Source organism: Corvus hawaiiensis, chromosome 3 (assembly GCF_020740725.1).
Source record: "Corvus hawaiiensis isolate bCorHaw1 chromosome 3, bCorHaw1.pri.cur, whole genome shotgun sequence".
Classification (NCBI taxonomy): domain Eukaryota; kingdom Metazoa; phylum Chordata; class Aves; order Passeriformes; family Corvidae; genus Corvus; species Corvus hawaiiensis.
In genome coordinates, this window is record NC_063215.1 from 90,639,898 (window position 1) to 90,665,144 (window position 25,247).

The 25,247-nt window shown below is 42.0% G+C and overlaps 1 protein-coding gene across 4 annotated transcripts in view; it reads right to left on the reverse strand.

Moving 5' to 3' along the window:
• Nucleotides 1-25,247, reverse strand: part of SOCS5 (suppressor of cytokine signaling 5) — a 53,929-nt gene that overhangs the window by 17,960 nt on the left and 10,722 nt on the right. For 2 of the 4 annotated variants that reach the window (XM_048296650.1, XM_048296651.1), the window contains exon 1: nt 16,005-16,107. The exons of 1 other annotated variant lie outside the window; for it this stretch is intronic. The gene's annotated coding sequence lies outside the window, so the exon portion shown is untranslated. Of the gene's footprint in view, nt 1-16,004; nt 16,108-16,301; nt 16,411-25,247 lie in introns of those variants that run through there. One more of the 4 variants, XM_048296652.1, reaches the window with a different exon arrangement.

Consider the following 25,247-nt stretch of genomic DNA (forward strand, 5'->3'; position numbering starts at 1 on the left):
TAGAGTTACTGCTCTAGCAATAGCAAAGGAATGTTTCTCTGCCTGACAGCAAAGGATCCAGCCCTTTACAATACCTGCTCTCCATTTATATTCAAAGACTACTAATGAGTAAATCTAGAGGCTCTCTTGGTCTCTACTCATGAGCTTCATGACTCAGTGTTTTTTTAAAAAACCCAACAAAACCAAACAGAAACACCCAATCAAAAAACCCCACCCCAAAACCAAACCAAGACAAACAAACAAACAAAAAAAACCCCCACCTACACCACACTTCCCCTTGTGCCATGCAAAACATGAATGCCCATGATTCAAAACACAGGATCAAGGTGTACCATAAAGTCAAGTAGAACAATCTAACCTTTCCCATGGTCAGAAATGTAAGACTATGACTATATGCACAGGACATGCATTACAGAGACTGACCAATCACTGATAAGAAAATCAGGTCTTGCCTCTTAAGAGCATGAATTGCCTCAGTCCATTACAACTGAGGTGCTAACTAGATTACTACACTACTATCTTATCTTTAAGGAGCTAGACTCTACTGCATAGTAGGATGATATAGGACAGCACGATTGTCAAGATGTGGCTACATCTTCTTGGTTTTACATAAAGCAACCAGTTAAATAAAAACTATTTGAATGAAATGCTTATTCTAGCAAAGAAGCACCTGTGCATGTTAAATAAGTAAGCCCCCACAGGATGAGAATTCTCTAAGAAAAATATATGTATTGGGTTAGCTCCTAAATTCTTCTGAAAATAAAATATATAAATGCTTTGTCTTTTGAAGTCATCTATCCAATCCAAAAGCTGACTCCAGTTATCACTAAGGATTGTTGCAGCAAGACCTAGTCACGAATCACTAATCTACTGGCTAGCTAATGGGCATTCCTATTAATCAATAGGAAAACAGCCTATCTAAAAAGACAACTCACTAACCTATGATACCACTTGAACACCTACACACCAGCTCATTCCGTACTGGCAAGCTGCTTAGTATCCAAGGGCTCCTATCTGATATGGATGAATGTAAGTTACAGGCTGCAGGAGCTCCAAGAAGATGCAGCAAAGGAACAGACTGGCAAAATGAATCTTTACAACAGCATTACCAGCTGCATGAGACTAATAAAAGCAGTAATGCTCTTTTGCCCTATGAAAGCAGAGATTCATTTGTATGAATGGTTTACCCTGCTTGAGCAGGGAGGTTGGACCAGATCACCCACTGCAGACCCTTCCTTCCAACCTTACCTATTCTGGGATTCTGATTATAATGGCTTAAGAGGCTGCATTTCATGCAGGAAGAGTCTGCAGCACCACATAAAATTGAGCAAACCTGCATCAATGATAACTGAGTGATAAACTTGTCAGAGGGCAGCTATTGAAGAGTACAGTTCTTTCCAGGTTTTCTCATTAACAGAATTTAGCCACAGAAAGGGCACCCCAAGGATAACAGATAGTCCATGATAACTAATCTACCACTGTTTTGCTCCTATTAAAAGGGATATTCTTGCTTCCCTCCCATCCCTTTGCATCAGTTCCAACACTCATCTGACCTCCATTCTCACCATAAGCTAATTGGTGGAAGCACCAGACAGACAAACAGCACTTCAACTAGGAAAAAGAAGCCAGAAGAAACCAGTGATAGCATGAGGGCAGGAGAATCTCCAGAGTTTTATGCAAACAGAGAAAGGGAAAAGAACCATGTCTACCAGTAGCAGTCAGGTGTTAATACAGGTTTAGCCATTTCTGTGAAACCCACTCCTTAATGTTAATCCACACTGCCCTTATAACCAGAAGCATGTTTTATTAAATGAAAGATTAAATCAAAGTCATAATTCTAAAGCAAAAATAAAAAATTTAGCTTCAAGACTAAGACCCACCTAGAAAAACACTGTACCCTTCAGATCAGGAACTGTAACACTGTTAACAGGAAAAACTTTAAACATAAAAATACAAGAAATATTCATCTTTATTTTTTGAAAAAGATGGTTCAACTGCTACTTGAAAGACCAGACATTTTCTGGTATTTTCATAAACATTCTCAAGACACAGGAACAACCTGTTCAATAAATGATTTCAGGAAGTTGTGATCCTTAATTGTCCTCCATGACGAAAAAGAATTTGATTCTTGATGTAGAAAATAATAAACCCGTCATTATGAGACACGGCAGTTTCCACATCTAGCTACTGTCACACAGTGGCCAGGAACTCCTGAAGAAAAACATGCATGGTGATCACAAGAATGAGAATTCCAAATTCTAGATTCAAAAATAGATGAAAACTAAGAAATTTTCTTAAGATACTCATGATTAGTCACAGCTTGAGCACACTTTGAACCATTATATAAAGTTGAAGGGTCCAAATAACTAAAACCAGTTGTGCAAGTTCAGAGATTTCAAACTCTTCTGCTACAGATTGGCAGGAGTCTGCCACTTAGGTAAGGGGAGGGAGGGAAAACCCCAGAACACTGCCTCATGTTTGACTGTACACAAGGCTACAAATTTCTGGTTGTACTGGCACCAGTGGCACACAGACATACAAAATTAACCTGTACATAATTTAAAATCTGTCATGACTTGAGGAAAAATTATTTATCTTCGTAAGAGTTCTGATAAGCAGCCAGACTGGAACATTCTTTCTGCAAAATCTGTCTGTTTGCTCCTCTACTGAATGAGCATGGAAAAGAATCACCTGATCCACCAGGTACCAATTTCCCGAGAAGTTCACCCTGCCACAGTGGGCTCTGCTGCTGGTTCAGAGAAAGCACAGCAGTGAAACTCAGGAAAAGTTCTCTCACACAGCTGCAAATGGCTACATAATTGACATGGATTTTGCTACAGGGGAAATGCATTTTAAAAAGGAAACTTTCAGCTGTACTGTGTCAACAGGCAAGGCCATCCTTCTTGAAGTTTAAACTAGCCACCTCAAAAACAGCAAAGAAAGTCAGTGTACTTGCTGGCCCCTAAGTCTTTTCCTAGTAAGAGGGACATGCTTCTGAAAATATTTTTTTTCTTTTACCTTTTTAAAAAATAATTTATTTACTACTATCACCTAATGCTTCCCATTATCAGACACATTCAATTGCTTTCTGATTTGGTCAGAATTTCATAGGCTGGGTAGCGACCTAAAATAGTTCTTCAAAGTCTAAGTCGTTGTAGGAAAAATGTCAAAAAAAGTTACATTTTGGCCATCTTTAAAAAGCTACCTCCTCATTTTATAAATTCAGGAAGTGCAGCCTTTGTGCGGAGTATCTTCTGCTACCCTTAAAAAAGTTCAGCCGAACTTGGTCCAGTTTGGAACTCCTAAAGAAAAATACCTTTAGGTTCATCAGCCCAGTAGTCTTTTGAGATTTTATCTGTGAAGGTCTGTGAAGAACCACATTGAGCTTTTTTTGGGTGTCACAGCAACCAGTCCTGACCAAATGCATACACTCTGCTTGTGTGAAGTGACTGAGCACCCTCCCTACAACCACAGTTACACGAGTGTGAGGAGTGACATCCTTGTTATGCCCAGAAGTAACAAATGTGTTCAGATACAGAAGAGGCCAAGCTTTAGCCCAGTATGGATACCTCAACTTCTCTGAAAAAAAATTCTTAACACAGTCAAAGTCACGGTCAAAATACCAGCGTTGCTAGGAGTCTGGAGATACTGTAGAGCTGATGGGACAGGAAAGGAGGAGGAACCAGTGCATGATTCTGGAGCTGACACATGTCAGGGCTGTCTCAGAGATTTCCCAGTTGGCTTTGTACCATAGGACCCCCACTCAATCCCCCCAATTAACTTGGGACAATTCTGGTTCCCATGCTCTGCACAGCTTATTGCAGTCCAGAAATGTACTTGAAAGAAAAATCCTGCTGAGCATACAGAATGCACACAGTCTCCAGAGTACCCCACAAAAAACAAAACAAAACAAAAAACTGCCATGTCCAGATCAGAAATTTTCAAGAAGAGAATTGGCTTAATTTTGACAGATTTTCATGTAAAATTAAAACAATACTGCTCAGCCAGAGGCTGCCCACTGACGAATTTCAAGTGGATGTTCCAGTTCAGAGGTGCAATACAGTATTTCAAAGTAGAGACTGACATAAAAAATGGCACAATTATTCTAGTTTTGTTTCTGAAAACAGATGACGAATTTTGGCAAAAAGCTTTAAACAAAATTAAACCCAAGGCAAAGGAAAAGCATAAAGTATTTTGGTCCAGAAGATTAGAGATCAGGAAAGTTATAAATTATCTCTTAACATTTTTCCAACATTTCCTATTATCTGTGGAAGAAACAGATGAAGGAAGAACATCAGTGGGAACAAAGACTTGTGTGAACTCCCATTTTCACTTAAGCAGCAATGGTCTTTGTTACAGAAGTTTACAGCTGCATAACAAAATAGGATGCTTTGTCAATGATACAAAATCAAACCATTCAAATTGTCCATTCTGATTATGCAAACTGCTGGGTGAACAGCTAGACACTCTCAGAGTTATCTGTGTGATGACCAGTGTCAGGTTCAGTGAATGACAGCACAGGATGGAGCCAGCAAACACAAATAAAACATAATACTATCTTCCTTCCTAAAAATTCCAATTACTTGTTTACTCATTGACATCAGGTAACATTAACACTCTATGCCATCTTGTTTTCTCCAGAAGAAATCTGAAGGTAAATCAGAGTGACCTTTGCAAGCCTCAGAGACAGACTCAACCGGAAGACTTCACAGCCTTGATCTCATACAATGGCATACTCTATCCTAAGGGAGCAAACAGGAAAGTGAAGCAACAGGGGCATATACAAGGACAAGATTCTCTTAATACTGAAAATAGAGGACTTTTAGGCCTAAAGTAAGCACAATCTAAAGTCCATAAGGACCAGACAAGACCCCTCAAAGAGTCTGAAGAGGGTAAAAACCCCACCTCAACTGTAAGAAAATACAACAACCAGGAAAGGTTTTTTTCACTCTTCTGATTCTCCTACAAGCAGTCCTGGACATTCTCTTTAAATTCAAATCATATATAAATAAAACCAGAAACACCCATGGCCACTAACTCCTTACAACCAGTTACCACTGTTCAACTCCCACTACGGGCAATTGTAAGCTATTTGAAGTATCATGTCATGAGCAATACATGCACCAGCCTAAAACTGAAACACCTTTGAACACAGCTACACTTGGTACAAAGTTACCTTTGTCTAAATACTGGTTGGTTGTTGCTGGGGTTTTTTTTAGCTTGTTTCTTCTATAGAATAGAGTATTTCAGTTGAGAGGGACCTACAGTGATCACCTGGTCCAACTGCCTGACCAATTTCGAGCTGGCCAAGTTAAAGCACATTTTAAGGGCATTGTCCAAACGGCTCTGAAATGTTGACAGGCTTGGGGCATTGACCACCTCTCGAGGGTGCCCTGTTCCAGTGTTTGAAGAAATGCTTCCTAATTTTCATTCTGAACCTGTCCTGAAGCAGCTTTGAACCATTCCCACACATCCTATCTGGATCCCAGGGAGAAAAGCTCAGCACCTCTCTCACCACTTCCCCTCCTCAGGGAGCTGTAAAGAGCAATGAGGTCACCCTCAGCCTCCTTTTCTCCAAACCAGACAAGACCAAAGCCCTTGGCTGCTCCTCACAGGACATTGCTTCCAGGCCTTGCACCAGCTTTGTTGGCCTCCTCTGGATTCAAGGACTTAACATATTCCCACGGCAGACTTCCACAGTCATATGTCCTTTCTACCTGATGAGAAGGGAGAAAGATGCAAAAGCAGAAATAATTCTTTTACCAGGCTGGCACTATGTTACAGAGTAGGGATCACACACACGTTTGGCACCACAGCACCTGTGGCTGTGCTACTGCCAACACACTGCCAACTTCAGCTCGGCAGGGATGACACAGAATTCTGCTTCCCTCACTCCATGATACACTCCTTTGCTGCTGCTCCTCACCAAGGAGGCCCAAGTCTGTCTTCCTTCTGTGTACTCCCACACAACAAGCAGAGTGCATGAATACACATAGGACTCTTGCACACATAGGACAGGTATGCTTGTGCAAAGCCTTTTGAGTAGCAACTTTCTACATGTAATTGTTTGAGCCCCAGGTTCAGCTGCTGCAAAGAGGTATCACTTCCCATTAGAGCTAAATACATGGTTCAACTCTAAAATTAGTAAAAAGACAAAAAACACATGCAAAGCTAAATAAGTAGGAACCAAAAATAAGGAGCACTGGATTCAGCAACACTTAAGGGATTTGCAAATATCTGGTAGGCCCACCTAGTGAAATTTTGTAACAGTTACCTTTGTACATTGACATTCTTTTCCAGATTTGGCTTTCATCCCTGTCTCAAATCAAAAACCAGAATATTTTCATATGTAGCTGTATCTGTAACACCACCATAATTTCTGCTATACACAAATCACAAGGGTTTCCAACAGCAAAGACCAAGACTATTTTTCCATGCTAACAACAAACTCTGCTATGTTTGCAAAATGTTTCCTTTGGATGGTTCCTTATAGCAATACTATGATGTTTCTAGAAAAGAGAAGAGCATCCTGAGCATTAGGAAAACTTACAGTGATTAATGAAACCACAGAACTAAACATCCTTCAGAAGAGAGGCATCAGCTGAGTACTCTCACACGCTACTGAATGACTAAAATACGTCATCCTGCTGCTCAGAGCGCCACTGTTGCCTCTTCAGCCCCTCCAGACACTAAAGGAAGGCACGTAAACAAGCAAGGCAGAAGAGAAGAAGGTATGTCATCCATGATGTCAGCATACTCTTAAATCAACAACTGCTAACTTACTGTCCTCTCTGAATCCAGAATAACTTGAAAAAAGACAGGGTACAGTGCTTTAGCAATGACAACCTTACTGTTGACAGGAAGCTCAGAGGCAGTCGGTTTTAAAAGTATCTCAACATCGATTTGCACGTAAGCGTGAAAACTAAAAAACTTCAGAGAATTGCTATCTGTTTTACAGGTAAGCTGTACTCCAGTAACTTTCTCACTAAATTACATCAGTTTTATACTTCTTTGGGCAACAGCTCACACTACATCTACAGATTACCTAGGTAACAGAGTTTTGAAAACCTTACTAGCACCTACTCCTATATTTGCCTTTGGCAAGAAAAAGTTTTTGACTCATTTTTACATTCAATTAATCCACAGTCACATTCTTCATAGAAAGACTTCTGGAAAAACTCAACTTGCTGGAAACAGTAACTATAATTACTGACCCTCTTCAAGTCAGCCAAAATTAAATTGCAAAGTAGATTTTCTGGCATTTGAGCTATAACTTAATAGTACAAAGAAAAGCAAGTAAAAGTGTAAGTAAAAGAAGAAACCAAGCCCAGGATTTGAGAGAACCCAGAAAATGAGATACGAGTGGTGAGCTATAGGGAAAAATTGAGAATGGACCCTGAACATTCTCCTTCTAGATTTGTACTGCAAAACAAAAAGGGCAAAACTTCTGCTTTGCTCATCTTTTCAGTATCAAACTTCTGTCAAACAAAGCATTAAGACTAAAAAGGAGAAATATGACTTCATGAAATTTCATAGTAAAGAACAAATCATAAACTGTAACTGTATGGTATTTTATCTCCTTATATAACATTATTCTCTTTTTGCCACAGTTTTCAGGTTTGTTTTACTTACTGCTCTCTGCAATTATGAAGAAAGTAAAACCAAAAATTGTAGTGTCTCTGTATTTCTCAGGAAAACAGAAAACACCATTGCAGGTGTCCCATTAGGAAACTTGTGTGCAATTACACATGCCACTGTCAAATCAAGATTCTTTTCACTTATTAGGGGCTTTAAAGCAAGTACAAGGATCACATATTCATGGATATACTATTAGTATACCATGTTAACTCTACTAGCATTGAGACAATTAGCTTATCTTGGTGCAAAATTGATAAATATTTCATATTTGACTAAAGTTTAAAAAATACAGAATTCATGGGCTATGTAGACATTCTGCAGGTTTTGCTTCTACCGAATTATTTGCACAACTGAAAAAAAAAAAAAAGTGGTTTCATAATGTGATAATTTTTGAGCCTGTAAGCAAGAACTTCCAGGACTAAAACCAAAATAAGTTCTATCTTAAAAACCATTTACAAAATAAGCTGAAGATTTGAAGTTACTACTATCTATTGTCATCTGTGATACTCCAGGAGAGTATTTTCTACCCAAATAAACCCTCTTGCTGAAAACAGGGCTATAAAGTTCTTAGAGAGCTCACTATCAACAAGGATTCCCATATATACTTAAATATAGGTACCATCAAAGAGATGACCAATGGTACATTGCTATTTTTTTCCATTCTTAAAATTCTGATCAAAACTAGTTGTGAAAAAAGCTAAACACCAGTCACCAAAAAATACAGCAGGGGTCACCAAATGTAGGGAAGGGACAAACCAAACAACACTCAAAGCAAGGATATTTCAAACTTGCAGGCCACTTAAGCGTTAGCCCCTAGAAACCAGCCCCTGACCTGAAAACAAGTGTAAGTCCAATCAACAAGAAGTCAGTTAATCCTGAATTATACAGAACTACAGAACAAAATTTTTTCCAAAACAAGTGCCATACTGAATCTAAGTCCAAACCTTGATCTAAGATACAAGATGCCTACTATTATTTCAGACACCAATTGCTCTACTGGTCTGGACCTTAAGGCACCAAACCTCTTTTATTCTGTCCACAACCATTAGACAAATATCAAAATAGAAAATTTGTTCAATGCAGTGGTCATCACTCACCCACGTAAGCAACTCTGAGCTATAGATGAGTGCAATTACTTGATAGTTTCGAATATTAGTAACAATCATTCTGACAAAACCGCTGAAAATCCCTTAACAGATGCTTCACTCCTTTAGGAGTTTGAGAGAACAAAACCATGTCCTATGCACATGGGGACTAACAGTTCTACTGACAAAAATGCTAAATCCTCTAACAAATGCTTCAGACCCCCAAGGAATTTGAGACAACAAAACCGTATCATCCTCACATGAGAATTGATACTGGGCAGCACAGACTCTTGAGGCAAAACAGCTTTCTCACTTCTCACAGCACAACTATTTCAATTAAAACTTCTGACTCATTCCCAGATTTTATCTTTTTAGTTCCAGTAATGAGAAACAGGAGATCATCAGGTCAATCTGAAAGAGTCTGTGTATTTATTAAAATAAACTTTTCTAGAATACAATTCAATAAAAATACCTCTATAATATAGACTACTGGATTAACTGAACTTGGAAATAATTTAACTGAGACATGAAAGCACCACAGAAGAGAATTTATTTTGGGATTGTCATACTGGAAGACTAATTGCTAAGTTATCTTTCTCATAAAGAATAAAAAATGAATTTTCCTTTTCAAACAGATTAGGTGAATAGGGGTTAAAAAAAAAAAAAAAAAATCAGTATTTCTACTTTACCAGTGCACATTACACTAAGTGTCAAGTATAAAGACAGATTTTCTGAAAAAGACCATTTCAAACATTCTCAACTAAAGACAACTAAGTTATGGAAAGAAACCAACAAAATTTGTTAATTGCCAAACCAGGTTATATGCTAATTATGTCAGCAAATACTAACAGGCAGACGACACACTCCTGAAATACAGTAATGGGATGTAACATAAGAATAGCCCTGACCATCACAGGGTACACCTAATAAAAAACCTGTCTGGCCAATACATGCTGCTCAGCAGAGAATACAAGAACGGGTGAACTATTTATTAACACATTTCTGATATCCTCTCCCAGAGTCAGTACTCTGCAGTTCAGGGTTTTAAACCCAGAAGTAGTACTTTTGCATTCTCCAAGATATACTATACTATCAGTAATTTCAATCTCATAATTTAAATCTAAATTATGACACATAATCTGTTTTACATCTCTAAGAACCAGAGCTCCTGCTGTCAGAGTTCTTGCTTCCATAAATAAGTTGTCCAGATCTTAAGAACAGTAAATATGAGGAATTTCTTCAGTGGATAAACCACACATATTTTTGAAGATAAAAGCTGGTTTGATATGGAAACTTTGAATCTGATTTATATTCCAATCTACCATCACTGTGACAATCTGCATTAAGGCCTCATTGTACTATTAACAAATAAAATTAAAGCAAAAATCAAAGCAGATCAGGTTTGTTGCCAAAGTTTTAAATAATGTCAAATGTCCAAATGAGTTAAACTGCTGGCAAGAATCTGCAGAACTACCCAGTGAGACCTTGGCAGCAGAAACTTTGCTCACTGGATTCAAGACTTTTCTTACATTAAGAATGTGGCTTGATGAGACAGACTTAAGAGAGAACAAGTCACTGCAGTCTGAAGGGACAACATAATGCCATCACCCCTCTGTACCCCCATGCCCCATCACACACCCCAGAGTCAGTCTCCCTTAACAACCTACTACCAACTAACCCAGAGGAAAAAAGAAATTAGAACAGTGTGGATTGAATGAACCGGTTGAATAAAAATTGAGAAACTGTGTCAGAGATTCTGAGGACTCCAAGTGTGTAATAACACAGGCACAATTTAAGACAGGTCAAACAGAAGCTTTATTAACTATGATCACAGTGAGAGAACATTGAGAGCATCTTTCCTGATTGTCTGCCAGGCGATTGAAGAGACCCAACCCATATCCTGTTTCAGAAAAAAGGCAAGGAAAAGCAATCATATGAATGTTAATAAAGCCAGGTACCCTTCCCCTGGAGGGATGGACTCCTTAAATCTGTTGCTAAACAGCCACAATTCTAATGAAGACTCAGGCAGTAAAGAACGTAACAATAAGAAGATGGCTCTTGGTGGAGCCCAAAGGGATGGCCTGGCATTATCCTGTCTGAGGTGCAAAGTTGGAAGCAATCAGACTGCTGGCTTCTGGTTGAATGTTCTTGAGTATAGATAACCTCTTAGCCAGACCTCTCAATTTTAACTGTAAATAATTTTACCACCACAACTGTTTCACAGCTTAAAAATACATTGTTATTTTCTTTTTCCCGGCCACAAGTAAGACCAATGAATGAGAAATCATATCTATCAAGTCCAAAACACTGCAAGATACAACTGAATAGAAATTTTAACTTACTGAGCAAATTTTAAATTAAAAAAAAAATAGTTTTGATAAAACTGATGTGTTAACTACTCATCCTGCACATCTGAACTGATAAACTACAAACCAGTTTTAAAATGCTTTTTGTACATTTGACTTCCATTTCCTATCCAAGTGCGATTTAACACATTTTTTAAAAATACTTAATTCACTACTCCCCAACAGAAATGTGAGAATTAAAGACTTAAGAAAACAAAGCATCAACTAAGCAGTGTGTTTAACTGAATTTATCACACAAAGATACAAGCCAACTGAAGATTAAAGATAATTTGCAATCTAAGATTAAATCACTTTTCCATGTGCTACTTCAAAAGAATAGCTCTCAGTGCACTAGTGGAATGATTAAAATACCTCCTTCTTCACAGATGCCAAATGTAAAAACTCCCCAAAATCAAAGTTTAGTAATAGGTACTTTTCCACAAGCAAATCAGTCAGTAAATCAAACAGTGCTGCACATGTCTTACTGCAAAACCAAAAACCCAAGGTACAGAGGCAGAGTATGTACTTTGATATAAAAACAGATGTACCTAACCAGATGAAATTCTAAGTATCAGAAGTTAGAGACACCTTAGAGATGGAAGTCTCCTGTCCCAAGTTCTTTTCAAGAAACAGGGTACTTGCAGGTCTACCCCATTAAATGCGTTCATCCTTAGCTAGGCAAGTTCCATTAAGAAAATTAAGTCAAACTGGCATAAGCAATCACTACAAGCTAAATTTTTGTCATTAGAGGCCAAAAAGTCTAAGGGATTATCTCTATCAGTTTTTATCACAGTCTTGATCAAGCCTAGTTCATTCAGCTGCAGTCCTTGAGTCTCTACAAGCCTAATGGGAATATTAGGTAGTAAGTGTCAGACATTTTTTATCCCAGAATTACAATTCTTAATCCTATGATTGACATTTGAGTCTTGAGCAATGAGGCCCAAGTTATTTCATTTGGGAGCCCGGCTGACTGTTGAATTACTATCAGAATTCATTCTGCTGAGGAGGAACAAAAATGTCATCAGATTTAGTACTGGAGAAAAACTGTTGCTCCAACTCAAATTTTTAAGCAATACTTCAAATTTCACCTCTATAAATGTGCTCCAGTCAGAAATCACTGAAGCACTTATAAACACTGTAAAAGTTTCTGCCTCTAAGAAGCTGGTGCTCACCATAAGTATTGCAGTATGTACTGCAATACAACAGTATCTTAAGGAATGCTCCATGCACCTTCAACAGCAGTGAAAATATTTGTTATAAAAACCTTGAGTTTACACAGAGTAGTTATGTACTGCACTGAAATTGTTCTTATTCTGCTGCAGAAAAAAGAAAATCAAATTCTTGTCCTCTTTGATTCTTCAACTACTGTAAAGACTCAAACTTCCACAAGAAAGGAGTACTGGTTTAAATACTTCAGTTGACCACGCAGTACATAATCAAGTAGTCTCCAGCTAGCCCCGAACACACCGTATACAGCTACATAAAGAAAATACTTCAGAGTCCTCAAGAAGTATTACTTATCTGGGCCAGCCTCCATCTCCCCCTCCTTCTTATCCCAATCTTTCAAAGATAGGCTTTAAATGTTTTGCAGCTGTCCAACATTAAGGCTGAAGAATTCAACAACCACTGCACTGTAAAAGCACAGGGTGAAAAGCAACTACATTCAGGACCCGTTACAGAGCCAGAAGAGCTTCCTGACTGCAAACTTCTTCAGCAAAATCTGGATAAGGTCCCGAGAGCAGATAAACCTGTAAAATTATTCTTTCTTCCTTCCAGATAATTCTCCAAGTGAGTTCCTACCATATAAACTAGTGCAGACTATGCATAACTGCACTGAGTTTTAGCCAACCTCTCTCACAGCCAAAAATATCAACCACCACCACTGCACACATTTTCTTACTGAGATTTTCAGAAGGTCTGCATAATCTTGTAACTATGAAGTTAGTGAGCCATTTCATATTTCCTGAAACTAAACTGCACATTAGATGATTCACCAATTAGTGTATTCATGAAGCTTTAAGAACCAATCAAAATTTCATTTTTGTTGAAAAATTTAACAGAAATGTCCAGCTGTATGCATGGAGAGAGCATGTGGGCTCTTCTCCTTTATTTAACTTAACTAACAGCTACGTTAGCTGGTGAAAAATATTCAGTGTGTCAAAGTTAATTTATCAAGCTGACAAAGTATAAGGGCTCCAGAAGGTATAGCATACATTTACTAAATTTTAAATACAACATTTTAACTAGATATAGCTCAAAGATTAAAATAAGCTGTCCAACAACCAAACCACACAAATACATATCACTCCAGGGCACTTCTTATTTAATGGAGCAATTGCATGCTCATTTCAAACTAATGCATAGGTCAACATACCAGAAAAGCTGATCATCCTTCAGACCCCAAACCCCACAAATCAAAACGTGTTTTTTTAAACTAGGCGGATATCTCTGGAAGACAGAGGGCTTGTCAGTACAGTGCGGGCCATGATCGTATGGAGGGGAGGGACTGCACCGTTGCTCAACACAACCAAACCTTGTACCTCCCCGAAGCCTCTAGGCACAAATACCACACCGTAAAACTAAGTGCTAATTTCCCCCTACGGTTGAAACTAAGAAGTACAGCTCTTGGGGAAACAAGAGGCAAGGAAATCAGCCTAAAGTAGATGGTTATTCAAGAATTACTTAACTAGCCAACCTATTCCAATACTTTGGAATAAAAATCAATATTTTAGGAGTTTATGATGGAGCCTTTACATCAAAAGTTCTTTCATTCTACAAAGTCAGGAATGTACAATTTAGTAAACAAAAAGGTATCCTGTCTAGATTTTACATTTAACTATTTGCAGCAGTAAATAAAATATCACCACCTGAACTAAGTTTTAAGAATAGATAAAATTGCTGTACGGAAGTCACATGGAATGATCTGAATCCACGCAGTATCTATCAAAAATTGAGCTATTTGGCAAGAGGCTATCACAGGACAAGGTGGTTTACAACTATTAACAATCATCACTACTGTTTGATTAAACTAAAATACATCTCTAAACATAATGAATGAGCCCAAAAAATGAATGTTATACCATCTCGGGTTATAAGTCCATCACGGAAACACGTAAATTGCCACATCTAATTTGATGAACAGTCACTCATCTCTCTAGAACCTTGCTGCAGTGACAGGTTTCACATGTTTCAAAGAAGATTAAAAAAACCCCCTTTCTGCTAGAACACAGTTCATTTCTAATCCCTTCCATCTGCTCCCTCTTTCTTAGATGTACCTGCCATCATTAAAAGAGCAATAGAAGAGAAATTCTACATATTCTTCCAGGGACGAACCCAGGCATTTTCCCAATGCTCTCACACATATGAAGTCATGTCAACCTACTGCTACCCAGCTGTCTGAATTCACTGCCTCGCTTGTATTGTTAATGCAATCCTGAAAACCAGAGGAGAAGCAGGACATTTAGACCAACTGGAAAATCAGAACTGATTTCATCAGCTCAGTCCACCAGGTCACAAAATCGGTTCGTTTTCTCTCCTTCTATAGTTTGCTTTGGACTGACAAATAATTTGCCCTAGTAGTATAGCTAACTCACTCTGCCATACTTAGCCATGTGCAAAAATGTACAGAACTGAATCTGTTCTGACAGAGACTCTACTAAGGCTATCGCTTTGATACGAGGTCCATTTGAGTATCTTCGTTTACAGACTGACAAGTGAATGAAGTAGGAGGTTGCTAACTTGGAAACCTGCCTCCTTTCAAATGCCTCACTGCAGCAAACTCATCAGCTGGGGATATTCAAGGTAACAGGGGTTATGCTCAGGCTGAAAGCTGCACAACATCTTCAACGGGAAGACTTTAATGGCACAAACCTGCATGACATGAGGTCTTGAGGTGCATGGATCGCACCTCAAGATTCCTATGGATGTAACATTCCCAAACCATACTGAAATTAGCTTGAGTGAAAACGCATCTTTGGTATGGCCAGGGATCACCCCCCACGTAATGGGCCCCATATGATGAATAGTATAAAATTTATAGCTTACAATCAGAAACAGTGTGGAAAACTTCAACGAGCTTTACAGGAGAGGGAAAAAAAAATAAAAGAGGAGAGCATTCTGTAAGTATTCAGGGAATGGAAACCTGACTATTGTACATGCTGGGTAAGACTACATGATACACAACCCTGATGAAATAAACATTCAGAGACAGAAATGTATTCCATGCGATGAAGCTACTGTGATTCAGTGCAAGTACTGGAGTACAAAGTTAATAACAACAGCAAAAATAACAGGATTTACTGCTCCTACAATTCTAAGAAACTATTCATAACTCCGAGTCAGATGCTTATAAAGACCACTTGCAAACTTTTATGAGCGCTCACGAGGGAAGACGGCCTGATGTTTAGCGCTCCCCCCCCAGTCCCCGCAGAAGGGGTTAACAGGAGGCTGTGCGCCCTGAGGGCTCTTTAGTGGCAATTCTGCCAGGGTAATTTCCATACGGACAAACCGTGCGTGCAAACTCGTACATAGGACACCGCCGACCACCGCGCTGCTCCTGCACCAGCCCCACAACCACCCCGGGTACCAACACCGGGCACCCCCGCCCGGCCGGGGCAGGTTCGACCCTCTGCAGCCGGGGCGCCGCTGCGAACCGCCAGCGGGACGGCCGGGACCGAACGGAACCGGCCCCCGACACACCGCTCCCCGCCTCGCCCGCCCCAGGCGCCCTTCTCCCGGCCGCGGGCACAGCCGAGCCCTCGCCGTCCCTTCCCCCGGCTCCCTCGGGCCGGGACAGGGCGGCAGCTCCCGCCTCCCTCCCGCACGGAGCCGCGGCCTCGGCGGGCGGCAGCGGGGCTGCGGCCGCCTGTGGCCGCCGGGGGGCGAGCGGCGCAGGCGGGTCCCGCCCGCCCGCGCCCCGACCGGAGGCAGCACCTACCGCTGCGCCGTCCCGGCGGGGGCAGCGGCGCCTCAGCGCCGTCCCGGCGGGGGCAGCGCCCGCAGCATCCCCGGCCCGGGCCCGCCGCCGGTGCCGCTCCCGGAGCGACCGGACCGAGCCCCCTCCCTCCCTCCGCCCAATGGAAAATAGTTCCCCGGGCCCCGGAGCGGAGACACCGGGAGCGACACCTCGCCGGCCAATGAGAGCCGGCCTGGCCCCCCGCGGCGCCAATGGGAGCGGCGGGCTGGCGGGGGCGGGGCGTCGCCCAGCCAACCGGGGCGCGGCGCTCGCACTGACCCGCTAGGCTGTCTCTGGTGGCCTCCATTGACCACCATCTTGGAGTCGGGCGCGATGCCCGCTCCGGGAATGGGCTCGCTGGCCGGCGGCCATCTTGGATCCGGGCGGAGTCACGTGCGGGGGCGGGCGGCAGGAGGCGGCGGGGCCGCGGCGGCCGAGCGGAGCCCCCGCCCCGTCCCGCCCCGCCGGGAGCCGGAATTCCCCGCCACACTCGGCGTCGCAGGCCGAACGGCGGTGCGCGGCTGGTGTCTCCAAGCGCGGCTCCCGGGGCGGCCGGATGCTGCGCAGGCAGGGACCGCCCCGGCACTGCGCCTGCAGGAGTCAGGCGGCTCCTTCTACGCTGAAGGTAGCAGCAAAAACTTGGAGACCCTTGGAGACACGTCGGTATTGTCGGGAGTAATACCCCATTCGAAGCAGTTTCCTCTCCTTTCCTCCCCATAATGGGGAGCGAATCCATGGCTTGGCCTAAGTGCAGGTGAAGTAACATCCGATCACGTCGGGCAAAGGAATCGCTCGCTGCAGCGCAAAAAGACAGCTGGTATTCCAAGTACCAGAACGCATCGCATCTTCCTGTAGCTGGCAGACACACTGGGACGCTACAGTGCGGACGGTGGACGCTCAGATGGGAAGAGATGCATCGATGTCAGGCTCGGAGGGAAGGGTCCATGGGTTTACTCTACTGGAAGGCAGCAGCAAGCAGAGAATGGCAGGGGTCGGTTCTCTTGGACATCTTTCTCAGAGACTTTTGAGGAGGAGATGGAGTGTGTGCTCAACAAATTTGCAGGTGGTGCTGAAGCTGGAACAGTGGGAGTGCTGAAGGACAGAGCTGCCATTTAAATGGATCTAGACCAGTTGGGGGAATGACCTGACAGGAAGTCTGTAAAACTCAGCAGGGACACACAGAAGGAAATTTGACAAGTCTAGCGCTTGGGAAGGAGCAGGCCTCTGCAACAGTACAGGGTGAGGACTGATGGGCTGTGGAGCAGCTTTGCAGGAAAGGATGTGGGGTCTCGTTGAACAGGATGTTGGCCATGAGCCAGCAGTGTGTCCTGGCAGCAAGGAGGCCAAAAGCATCCCAGGTCATACGGTTGGAAGCATAGCCAGTAGGCCAAAGAAAGTGATTATTTATTTCTGCTCAGCTACATGAGGAATAGTGTGTCCAGTTTTGGCTCCCAAAATGCAAGGAAAATCTCAACAAACTGAAACAAGTTCAGTGGAAGCCACCAAGTGGTCCAAGGGGAGGTGCAGCACTTGCCCTGTGAGGGAGAGTCTGAGGTAACAACCCTGGATTAGCTTGAAGAAGAGACAATTTAAAATACTTCAGCATACAGAACACAGCCTAGCATATACATTACCAGCAAAAAAACCCCAAAGATTAAATAATACACTGTATAAGCAATTCTGCACCTTGGAAGAGGATGAAAAATATAATGAAACACACATAATTGATGTTAGTTGCATTCAAAACGATACTGATGAGGCCAATGTGTGAATTTACATTTCTAGAGCAGGGTAGCACTCACGAAGGATTCATGTGCACCCTGCACAAATGCAGCTAAATTGCCACTTGGCAGTCCTACGTAAACAGTGCAATAAAGAATGTGCTAGCACGTAGCAACAACAGGGAAAATAAATATAGAGCCAGCATAGCCAGGATTTAGTTACCAGTTCAACATGGGGAAACACGAAGTCCTGCATCTGGGGAGCACCAGCCCCAGGCGCCTGTACATGCAGGGGGCTGCCCCAGCAGCTTTGTGAGAAGAACTTGAGGATCCTGGTGGGCACCAAGTTGAACACGAGCCAGCAACATGCCCTTGATGCAGAGAAGGGTAATGGTATCCTGGGCTGCATGTTGCCAGCAGGTTGAGGGAGTTGATTCTGCTCCTCTCCTCAGCACTGGTGAGGCTGAACCTGCTGAGCTCCCCACTACAAGGGAGATACAAAGCTGCTGGAGAGTTCAACAGAGGGTTGCTAAGATATTAGGGGATTGGAGTACCTCTCCTGTGAAGAGGGGCTGGAGGAGATGCGGCTGTTCTGGCTGGAGAAGAGAAGTCTTAGAAGAGGATCTCATCGATGTGTATAAAAACCCAAAGGGAGGATCCAGAGGATGAAGCCAGGATGACAGCAGTCTTTTCTGCAGTCATCCAACACTGACTCCACTTGTTTAAAAGTTCCATAAGTCAGTTTTAGCCTCAATTTATAAGCTTTTTCACTTTTTAATTAATTATGTAGCAAACTGTAGCATTTTCATTTCCAGTATGCAGTAAATATTTTTATGCTAGATATCTAAAACTTATCAGAAGTATAAAGTTTCAGTAACATAAACCCTCAGATTTGCTATATCTCTTCATAATTGTAGAGCAGGTCCTCTTGATGTTACCATTTTTGCCAGGATTAAGGTTCAGCAAGTTTCCATCTAATGAAAACACCTGCCATTCTGGCCTGCTTCTAGGGCAAAGAACTTGTAACTGGGTGGAGGGAAATAATCAACTGCTTTGTTTCATTTTGAAGATCTGATGATAGGATGGAAGAAAAGAAAGGAAATAGGCTGCTACTTGGTATAAACAAGAAGAAAAATTCCTAATACCAGCAGAGCTAGGCTGTGGCCAGAGCTCAGCAGGATGGAGACTGTGCAGCTGGTGGTTATCATGCCCGGGCTTCACCAACCTGACCCACACAGCTGTAGGACATACTTTTATTTTGTGAGGAAGCATTGGTGCTAGGGACCAGCTCTGAGCCCTCAAAGCATGATGGAACTTGCTGTGGTTTTTCTGTAGCAATATGTTGGACATCTGAAGAGCTCTGTCAGACTGAGAAGGATATGAGAAAGCCATGGACTGGTGTGGGTGCTCCAGACCATGAGGCTGCAATGAGCCTATTGGTTCCTTTTTCAGGGTGTGCACACACTCTTGAATGAAAAGCAATTCCCTGGGGAAATTTCTGGGCAATCCCTTCTTTCCTAAGGCAATCAGTTTTCCGGATGGAGGGCAATGATCCGTGCATTGTAGGAGAACAAGGGGATACTGAGAGGAAACACCACTTGGAAGAAGGTGATCAGAGGCTGGAAACTGAGCCGGCTGCTACCTCCCACATTGGCTTGCTTTCATCTTTCAGTGTTTATTTCCCAGGCATGCCGCCAGCCTGGGGTGTGTGCTGCCAGCAATGCAGCGCTGCAGGGCATGCTGTGCACCGTGCCCTCAGTCTGCCACTCCTGGGTGACACTGCCCACTTTCTGTGCTATGGGGTGGTTGCTTCACCAGCCCCGAGCTGCCACATTAACCATGCTGCCTTAGCCCACATCTGCGGGATCATTGTTTTTCCGTGTGTCCCTGGCTGATCCTACTTCTGTGTTGCAAATTGTCTGACCCAGGCAACCTCTGCAGCTCTTGCCCCGAGCACTCTCTTCCACTCCCTTCTCCAGAGTTTATTCCTCTCTGCAGCCTAGAGCAATTCTGAGAAAGCAAATGCAGGCATAGACTTTAAATAAAACTTTTTAATTCCAGATGGAACTTAGTAAGGTTTGATGAAGTTAGTCAACTCCCCTCACTCCTACCACCATCAGCCACATACCAAACCTCAGTGTCAGGGGTTGTAAAACTGAATTGGAGTTCAGCAAGGCAAAAGGGCACCTTTCAGTTCTGGCTGATGTGGCAAGCAGTCTTCTCTGCGGACCCAGCATCTGTGCCCAGAAATCTGTGTGTCTGTGGAACTGATGTATAGCTACAGTGGTAGGAATTTCCTGTGCTAGGGTGCTTTTTCTAGGCCATGGTGACACACAGCCAGAGGATTGCCTATGGGAGTCAGAGCAGTCATCAGAAGTGTGAGCATTTGATGCTGCTTCCTTACTTCCAGGCTTTTTCCATTCTGAGTGAGATGAACACTACTCTCTACTTCAGCTAGGTAGAGAAGAATAATAATTTAGATGGAAAATCTAAGATAATAGCAAGGAAAGAGAGCAGGAGTAAAACAATAAGCACTTTCATTATCCTGCTGAGGAAATCTTGGTGTCTGTGGATAAATCCTGTCAGCAAAGGATACCTTGAAGCAAAAGGCTGATGAGCATGTACTAGATAAACCACAAGATTTGGCAAGAGGGACTTGCAGTAGGGACAGAGACCTCTGCAAAGCAGAAGTGGACAATCCTGGGAATGGTAGAACAAATGCAAGGTCTTGCCTGGTGTCTAATCTAACAAAATAATCCCAACATGGCACATCTCAGGATTAAGGATGAAGGAACCCTCATCAGCAGGCCAGCCAACTCCTGCTGGGCACCTTCACTTACCAAGTGCTCCCTGCTTTGCCTTCACTGAACTCTGGCAGTTTTGCTTGCACGTGTAATCAGTTGCAGCATGGTGATCTGGTTGTTCACAAGCAGACTCACATTAATTTTACAGGGCCAAAAATTCTATCTTGCCTAAATAAATAGAAGGCAAGTTTGGTCTTAAAAATGCAAGAACCTCAGCTATCAGAAGAGAAATACACTTTTGAAATGTTCACCTGAACATCCAGCACACCTGCCCTGGCCACAGACCGCCCTTCAAAGAAAAGGCAAGGCTGGTAAAGTGACTGGACCAAACTGGAAGATATAGGTCCAAGTATTTTTAATCTGGGCTAACTGAACATGACTAGAAATAGAGGGGCATGAAATAAGGATACCACAGTGTTATCACTATGGTGGAGGAAGAGCTCTGAAGGGGTTGGTTATTTGCTTTCTCCTTCAGTCCTTTGCTTTCCTCTGCCTGCTCCACTGCAGCTGAGCTGGGAAAAAGACCTAGAAGCCTTTCTGATTTTTTTGGAAGCTGAGTCATTTGGGTGGATGAAATAAGAACATCTATGATGCTTCTTTCTCCATTGTTCTGTACCTTGAATAAGCATCGACATCAAGGCTGAAAACATCAACTTTCTGATTTGGTTGCAGGTTCCCCACTTTGCATAGGTGTTAATAGTCATTCCTCCCGCCAGAAAAAGGACAGCCAGGCTCCAGGACAGCTTCAGGCAGGCACAACACATGCAGTGACTTTTAAAAGTACTCTGACATGTCCAAGCACCACCCAAGACTGTAGTATGCGTTCTTGATCTTTCCTTTACTGAGTAATACAAAGCAACTGCTAGAACCGGTCCCTAGCCTACCCTCTTTTGCTTGTTTGTTTGTTCATTAAGTAACTTCCAATCATCCCAAGAGTCGAGAAGTCTGTTCTTGCAAGGAAGGTATAATTTTAAAATATTTTCCTTTGAAATGGATTTATTTGTGATCTAATCTGGTGCTCTGTTACTAATTTATGAATTGGCATACTTTTTGTCACTAGTATACAGTATCTACCATGGTCTTAAAATGACAGGGTCTGAAGGTTTTGAGAGGAAGCTGGACCATTTGCAGAAAATCAGTGTTTAGCATTTTCTGAAAACCAGGTCCCTCTTCAAGGTATTTCAAACTGAATACGTAAAAGCAAAGAAACCCCAAATCATGAGTTACTTTTGAAAATTTTAGCCAGGGAACATTTTTTTTTAGTGCTGGTTGTGGAATCATTAATTATCATTGCACAGAATGTAATAACAAAGCAGAGCTCCCCAATGGATGAAAGCAAACCACTTCTCTTGTAGCTTTTCTTTTTTTTTTTTTTTTACAGCAATAATAAAACATATTATTATGCACTTCCAACCATGAATGTTCTCCAAAGCAATTTGATATTAAACTCCAAATCATCTGACTGGATGAGTTTTTACAGATTGTTACAGCAGAGCAAGCCAGGAATGTTATTAGAGTGGCCTGAGGCACAGTGCTGTTTCACGGAAAACGAGGAACAGTTAAAAATTTAAAGCGTCCCAAAATTCCTTTTCTCAAAGGGGATTTGTGGCACTGCGGAGATTAGAGCCATTCCTATCCAAGCTATATTCCTGAGGAGACCTCCGTTTGTGCCTATTTAGTCTAGAGGATCTGGTTTATTTCACCAGGGCAGAATACTAATGTGAGCTGGTGGTTCTGTTCTCTGGACTTGTTTCGTTTTCCTTCCTTTCTTCAGCAGCAATGCATTTGCACAATTTTTCAGGCTACAGCAACAGTAGGAAGAGGTTGGGTTGAAGCCTAGTTAACACCACCCAGATGCATGCCAGGTTTGTATTTTCAGTCGGTCCCTCTGACTGTCCACTGTATTGCAGGATTGGCAGACCATGCCTTCCATGATTCAACATGCAGGACTGGCTTTCAGCACTTACAAGAGCACTTTTAATTTGTAGAAATCACCATTAGTTAGAGAGAGGTGAAGCAAAATTGTGACACCTGACAACACCAGCATCGACAGGGTTGTGTTACACCGACCAAGGTGTTTTACCGAACAACCTACAAAATGGCTCTAAAAAAATCTCTTTGTTCTACAGGTCACTTGATTGTCAGCATAATTTGAGTATAGATCGAAGCAGCTGGACAGTCCCCAAGAATATCTGTGCAAGCTGTATTCTTCTGTGGCAGTGCCTACCAGGAGGTGGTTTGGGAGACATTCTGGGTGGTGGCTTCACTCCACTTGGAGATTTCCACACTTGCAGAAAAGAAGTTTTAAACTTGTTCCGTGTTTTCAAAGCACTGAAGACCAGCAATATAGGATTTAGGATTTAGATATTTTATTCTCTTAAAAATCGGATGATAATCAGTATTGGTTGGTGTTAGTGGCTACTAATGTGATTTCTGAAGGCTGGCAGCTAAACACTGCCAAGCACCTCAATCAGGCCAGCAGCACTATGGTGATCCCCAGGGAGCCCAGGCTGTCCGAGGAGGAAAGAAACAGGCTAGGTTGGAAAGGAAGTGGGACAAAATTCAGGACAATAGACAAATTAAAGAAGTTGGGAAAGTTTTAGACATGAATTTTAAACCTAGAAGGAATTTAGATTGTCTTAAATGTGCTATATTTTGAAAATTTTCACAATAGTTTGACTTATTTTTTAAATGAGGGGCAAATTTTATCACATGTTCAGCTAACTAAATAGTAGCTAATAACCTTCTAAATTAGTTTTCTGAGCTTTGTCTCCTAGGTTAGAACAGAATATATTTATTAGCCTACCTACCTTGCCAGACACAAAGAGAGCATAGGTGTAGTTTAAGTGAATTACCTGGTAATAGAGCCAGGTAAGATAACTCCTGGATCGCCTCCTGCCTCACACACACACACACATACACACACACACACAGAGTGGTTTGGCAATGTCATTAGCAATGCACCAAGCACATCTGTCAAGCACAGTCCTCGTCCCAGGCCTGCACAGCTGGGCAGTGTTACACCTCCACTGGGCCTGGGCCAGGCACTGCTTATTCAACCTCCATGTCACCCTGTTCTGTTGGGGTGACAAAGAAAACAGTGAGCTTTGGGGCACTATTGTTGCTTCCCACAGGCATACCACATTGTTGGGGATCTTTTCCAGGTGCTGTTCTGGACTTCAAATGCGTTGTTGGGATGGACTTCGGTTAAGTCACCCAGGTTGCCAAATGGGAACAACAAACGGCATGTCCCATCAGACCTTCACTTCACCAAGTACTTCCGAGAGTGCCACGCTTCATTGCCAGCCACACAGTCCATTTTTGCATCAACAATGGAGTCTGCAATGTCTACCAGGACCAACATGGGCTCCAGGAATACTCATAGACATGTCTGAGAAAGTAAGCAGCAAGCTATGGTTGTTTTCAAGCCTCTTCTGAAGTGAGAGGAGGCCTCAGGGGTACATCTCAAAGTGTAAAACCATGACCAGATTAAAGGAGATTTAAAGCACAGATTAAAAGGAGCCCTTATTAGAGAACACATTAGAAGAAGTAGGACAACCAGAACATTTTCTCAGGATGTGCTCAGAACCACACAGGAATTGTTTCAAAGAGCAGTGGCTCATGACTAAAAGAGACAGTTTAAAGTGTTTTTGGACATCCTATGTCTCTCATCTTCACCACAGGTTTAGCCTTGCATGGGCAAACAGTCCAATTCCAGCACAAGGGGTGCCTCATTTATTACTAAATGATGCTATTTAAATGTTGGCAGTTTGAAGCAAGGGTGCCATGCTAGATTTTTATGCTCTTATGATCCCTCTTCACCCTTTTTGGGATGAAAGCCTATTGGGGTTAACCTGCACATATTGGCTGGGTGTGAGCACAACTTACAGTCAAATGTTACTGGTTCCAGTGCTTATTTACCTAAGCGATTGTATTGTCTCCAGTCAGGCTATTTCCACTGATAAAGACCATTCTTGTCGTAAAGGAATGTACTAGTAGGGTTTCTTGTTTGTAACTAACTAGTAGATGGCCTTTTAGCTGACAATATCCCTAAAGTAAATGTAGCCGTAGGACTAGAACAAGATTTACTTGAAGAAACTCAAACATTCACGTTGAACTTGCCTTAAGATTTAAATGTCAGTTTCCTATCTTTGAAATATCTAACTCCCACTGATTCCAGTGAAATAGCTAATAACTACCCTTGAGGATTTGAACCTGAAGCATAACAGAAGGCAAAATATAACTCACAGAAATGCATAATAGAAAAATAATTATATTGTAAAAATAACTCGTAGTGCTGTTGCAGTGAATATTCTGCACTTGGATGTTTCTTTTAAAGGATTTACAAGATTTATAAATCTGGTTCTACAATGTTTTAGAACTCAAATCTGAGATAGACCATGGTTTTTTCATTGCTACAAACACATGAATTTAGTTTAAAATGGTCCAGCGTACAAGAATAAGTATGATTTTCTTGACAGGCTCTATTTTCTCCTATATGCATTTGATAATGTAAGCTACAGAATCACTCAGTTATTCCTGTTAAAGACTGTACCTCTGCAAAATTCTAAAAGTAAGCTCTCAAATCAGCGTGTTAGAGAAAACAAGCTATATTGACTGTTAAAAGAACAATATATGTATTAAGCTTTGATGTTAGCTACCACCTGTGGGAAACATTAAAAGAAATTGGCAACAGCCAG